The sequence below is a fragment of the Lycium barbarum genome, chromosome 5 (genome assembly GCF_019175385.1).
Source record: "Lycium barbarum isolate Lr01 chromosome 5, ASM1917538v2, whole genome shotgun sequence".
NCBI lineage: Eukaryota > Viridiplantae > Streptophyta > Magnoliopsida > Solanales > Solanaceae > Lycium > Lycium barbarum.
The window spans coordinates 24,527,375-24,532,914 of record NC_083341.1 but is presented as its reverse complement, the minus strand read 5'-3'; the positions used below and the strand labels follow the sequence as shown (position 1 = coordinate 24,532,914).

The following is a 5,540-nucleotide window of genomic DNA, read 5'->3' as shown; positions in this document are numbered from 1 at the left end:
TTCAAAGAGTGGACACTACGGCACAAACCTCGGGATCAGAACAGTGAGGCCTACGCCTTGGCAAACTTAGGCTTATCGGTAGAATCTGAAGGATTTAATTCTGGGACGGTGGTGCAGTTGATGAGTTCAGTAATAGAAACCGGCCACGCTGAAGTAAACTTGAAAAACTTAACTTGGGATTGGAGAAACAAATATGTGGACTATTCGAATCGGGGAAGTTTCCTCCCGATCCCGAAGAATCGAGGGCCCTTCAAACCAAAACAATAAGATTTTGTTTGATTGATGGCCAGTTGTACCGAAGATCATTCTATAGCCCCTTGGCAAGGTGCTTAGGCCCCGAGGAAACTGACTATGTGATAACAGAAGTCCACGGGGGAACTTTTGGAAACTATTCGGGTGCAGAATCGTTGGTACGAAAGTTGATCAGGGCCGGGTATTACTGGAGTGAGATGGAGAAGGATGTGATGGACTTCGTTCAAAAATGCAATGAATGTCAAAGACATGCCTCTTCGATACATCAACCAGGGGAATTACTTTATCCGGTCCTTTCCTCTTGGCCGCTTATGAAATGGGGGATGGTTATAGTAGGGCCTTTACCCTGGGCTCCAGGCAAGGCTCAGTACATTTTGCTTATGACGGACTACTTCTCTAAATGTGTTGAAGCACAGGCGTTCGAGAAGGTTAGAGAAAAGGAAGTTATTGACTTTATTTGGGACCATATAGTTTGTCGATTCGGGATGCCAGCAGAAATCGCGTGTGACAACGAGAAACAATTCATAGGCAGCAAAGTTAGTAAGTTCTTGGAAAGGAATAAAATCAAAAAGATATTGTCAACTCCATATCACCCAAGTGCGAACAATCAAGCGAAGTCAACAAATAAAACCATATTACAGTACCTAAAGAAAAGGTTGTCCGATTCAAAACACATATGGAAGCAGATTCTGCCCGAGGTCTTGTGGGCATATCGAAAGACTGTAAGATCTAGCACTAGGAAAACTCCGTTCTCCCTAGTATATGAAGCCGAGGCACTGATACCTGTCGAAGCCGGTAAACCGAGCTTAAGATTCCGATTCGCTACGGAGGCTTCGAATAATAAGGCAATGACTGCCAGTCTAAATTTAGTGGACGAAAGATGAGAGGCTGCCTTTGTCCGATTAGTAGCTCAAAAACAAAGGATGAGAAGATACTATAACCAGAGGGCCAACCTCAGACATTTTTAAGTCGGGGACTTGGTCCTGCGAAAAGTCACGCTCCATATCAAGAACCCCAACAAGGGAAAATTAGGCCCGAACTGGGAAGGACCGTACAGAATCACTGGTATAAGTGGGAAGGGTTCCTACCAGCTCGCGCCCGAAGACGAAAAACAGCTACAAAACAGCTGGAATGTTGCCCATCTAAAACGATACTGCTGTTGAGGTATGAATTATTCTTTACATTTTAATTTTTTGAGGCTATCCCTTGCAGGTATACAACAATGATGGACATTGAGAGCAACACAATGGAAGACAAGAGGCCATAGAGCTAGGACTAAAAGCACGTGCTGCACTCTTTTTCCCTTCGTCCGATTTCTTCCCGAAGTGAGTTTTCCGACGAGATTTTAATGAGGCAGCGCCGTACAGCGTGCTACCCAAAGTTAGAGAGATCGGTCAATAGTACTCAAGCCCTCATACTTCGGCCTCCAGTACTCGGGGACTATCATACCTTGGGAAAAATGCACAGCCTCCACGACAACCATGCTCGGTACCTATTCAAAGCCAAGGCTTGAACGGCAGGATTCATTGTAAGGGCCAAACGATCGATTGAATTGTGCCCGCTTAGTCTGTTCTTGACATGGCAACTATTGTAGGCATGAATGTAATTGTTCGACCCCGATCCGATCAATGAACTTAGAAATTTCCTCAAAGTATCATTCTTCTATGACCATTTCTCTTACATTGGTATATTCAGTTACTATGATGCATTTAAAGGGTACCGGACCCCAGGAGTCCGAAGTATAAAAATCAAAGGCTAAATCCCTAATTATTAAAGTCTACGGTCTAAATAATTAAAGACTACGGTCTAAATTATAGAGATTACAGTCTAAATTATTAAAGACTACGATCCAAATTATTAAAGACTACGGTCCAAATTATTAAAGACTAAGGTCTACATTGTTAAAAACTGCGGTTTAAGACATCAAAGGCTTTGGCCGAACAAGATCTGAAGCCATAGAGACTTCGATCTAAACACATAGAGCAACTCGGGGAGGTCTAAGTGTGCAAAAAAGGAAAGTAAGGCTCGTACGTATTCGGTAAAGTACAACCGGTTCAAACTATGATGCAACCGATCTCGGAGTCATTCCTAAAACTTTTGTTAAGGCAGTCACTGATTGTTATATATCCTAAACAAAAAGGATAGACGAATATCGAACAGCGAGAGGTGACGATTAAAGTCGAGACAAAAAAATTCATATATATATATATATATATATATATATATATATATATATATATATATATATATATATATATATATATATTCAAAATATTTACAAAGGCTCGAATAATGACCTCAAACTCAAAAAGAAAATTACATAAAGAAAAAACAATCTAAGGCTTCTAAGCCTATTCTTCATCAGAGCCACCGGAACCTCAATCTGAACCAGCATCACTGTTCGACCCTTCGGGCTGTGATTGGCCTTTGACTCCGCCTCGAGCCTCCTGGACACTACGAGCTCGGCCGCTACGTCTACTCCCTGGGATTGGACCTCCTCCGGTGCTTCCCTTCGGGATAAACACCGCATATATTCGGCTCTGTTACTACTCCGGCGTTCTGTCGCTGCGACATCGGCCTTGTATTGAGTCAACATGTCATCAACATCAGAGAGTTATTCCAAGGCTTCATCGGGTTTGAGCTTCAACTCGGTATTCTCATGGACAAGAGTGTCACGCTCCGACTCAGTCGAGGTAAGCTTCTCCCGGAGTTCTCCATTGAGCTGAGACCATTTATCGGCCTTATCCACTACTACCTGGAGCTTCTGCTTGAGCGACGCTAAACCCTACTTAAGGGAGTCCCTCTCTGAAGGCAGGCCATCCGTCTTGCTCTTGAAGGCTCCGAGCTCAGCCTTGAGTTCATCAAACTCGGACCGGAGTTGCTCGATTTGGGTGACTTTCTCCCGGGCCTAAGAAGTGGTGGTATTAGCATCAGCTGTTAACTGACAGTTGTAAACTTCAAAAATCCTTACCTTCTCGGCCAAGAGGTCCCGTTCTTCTCGGGTTTTCTCCAAATCTGATTGTAGGGTGGAGGGGTCGGGCATACTCCTGATGTACTCCTCTGGTTGTTCGTAGATTCGTTTGTATGACTCTGTCTGTTGGGTCTGCTCTCGGAGCCTATCCCCGAGACGGTCCACCTCCATCCTTATTGAAGAAAGCTTTCGTGATGAAGTACGGAGGCCTGAGACAAAACAAGAAGTTAATTATCAGGACGAGAGGAAAAAATTAGAACTTAGTATAAAAATAAAAAAATAAAATAAGGCATACCCAGTTCATAGCCTGTTAGGCCTCGTTAAAGAGGCACGATTCATCGACCTAGTTTATTTTTTGCAGGTCCTCCTCGGTCACCAAAGCGCGCAAATAGCTGGCCACTCCGACTAAATCGAACAACATGTTCACATCTGCCGGCACCAAAAACGTAACCTTCTCATATATTTTGGATCTGTGCTCGGGGCAGGGAACGGCTTCTCTATCGGGGGTCCAGAGATGACCCCAAATGGGGCGGTCTTTCTAGGAACTGTCAGGCGTTCAAACCCGAAGTAGTACTCTACCACGCTGGTTTTCCTATCTCCAAACAGGAGATTAATGATTTGGTCGAAGGACGGAGATGGATCCGTCGGTTTCTCTTCTGCACCAACGCCCTCAGAATGGGCAGGTGTTCGTCGAGGCGATGACTCCGGTGTGTGTGTGGTGGCCTCAGCTAATATAGATACATCCCTGTCCAGGTGCAATAAGTCATCCTTGTAAGGAGATTGGGCTGGGGTAGGAAAAGCTCCCTCCGAAGCAGCAGTAGCAGCAGTATCCTCAGAGACTCCCTTCGTTTGGTCAGTGGTTTTCGGAACTACTGACGAGGGAGCTGTATTCTTTGAGCTTTTCAGCTCTTGGTTGGTGTTTTCCAAATCTTGGAGGTCCGGGCCGACGCCTTCCGATCTCAGGGGCTGGACTACTGAGGATAACATGACATCCTCGTCCTCAGAATAGTCTTTGAGCCTACCAGGGGTATCAAAACCCAAGACCTGGGCCTCAGCGGTCTTTTGGGAGATGCCCCTTTTGACCTTGCTCACCATCTTTCTTTTCTTCTTACCCTCAGCAGGATCATCGGAAGGGTCGGGAGACCATTTTTTCTTCTCTGTGGGTTTTTCCTCCTTTGTTGGGGCTTTATCCTCAAAAGGCAAGCCCGACACATCAGCATCGATGCTTTTTCGAAGTATGGTGATGTTTGATAAGCTTACAAGACAAAGAATGGAGAGACCAGTTAATAACCGACAAATTGAGCAAAGAGGTAAGGGGTATATTGGCCTGAGGTACTCACCGTGATGTAGAGCCTCCCATCTGTCTTTTGAAAGTAACTACCACCTGTGCTCGGCATAAAAGAGCTGGATACATATATTCTCAACCCAAAGTTTGTACTTTGGAACTGCATTAAGGACTTGAGGAGTGGCTGCAAATAAAAGCAAAGTTTGTGGTCTTAAAAATACAGTACCAGAAAGATTTTCATATACTTGAAGGGAGATGAACTTACGCTTTGGGTTCCACTTCTCGGGAAACGGAAGCTGATTGGAGGGGATGAGGTCCTCGGTTCTCACTCGGAAGAAACTGCTTAGCCATCCTCGTCAATACTCGAAAAAGGAGCTTTCTTCGCTCGTGGGGCAAACTTGATCAAACTACCCCGGAAAACTCGAGGATTGTGCAACCAGAGGGGGTGCTCTAATGTGAAGGGCTCCTTCTTATTGTCCGTAAAATAAAGGAGGAGTGTTACAATTCTCCAAAAGGAAGGGTGAATTTGACCGAGGCAAAGGTCGTGCCTCTTGCAAAACTCTACGACCACCGAGTTGAGAGGGCCAAATGTGATGGGATAAGTGTAAACACTTAGATACCCTTTCACATAAGTCGTGATGTCTTCCTCGAGGTTAGGGATGACGATGCTTTTCCCCTTCCAGTCATAGTCTTCCCGGACCTTCGCGAGTTTGTCCGAGGTAATGGCACAGAGATACTGCTGTTATACCCCATTTTAACCGGGTCAAAACGGAGTACAACATATTGGTGATTCCTAATTCTTTAACTTAAGGAGTCACCACCTAATTATTTTAACGGTGAATTAGGACACCTATTTTAACTAAGTAAATGCCTAAAATAAACTCCAATTTCAAAGGTCTTACTAACATAATAAATTCTAGGTAAGGGTTCTAAATATCCTAATGGGAGGGTCTTAGGCATCCATTAGAATCCGTTAATTACGGTTACCGATCAAACTTAGGTTAATTTAAAAGGGGTAAGTGTAGGCGTAAA

The 5,540-nt window shown here is 44.5% G+C and overlaps 1 long non-coding RNA gene across 1 annotated transcript; it reads right to left on the bottom strand.

Annotated features, from left to right (window-relative positions):
• Nucleotides 1-2,542: 2,542 nt before the first annotated feature.
• On the bottom strand, nucleotides 2,543-5,185 carry LOC132642400 (uncharacterized). Its single transcript, XR_009583136.1, has 4 exons — nucleotides 4,774-5,185; nucleotides 3,519-4,692; nucleotides 3,224-3,432; nucleotides 2,543-3,160 (listed from the first exon to the last, which is right to left on the bottom strand). It is a non-coding gene; the product is annotated as an uncharacterized LOC132642400 (long non-coding RNA).
• Nucleotides 5,186-5,540: the final 355 nt, after the last annotated feature.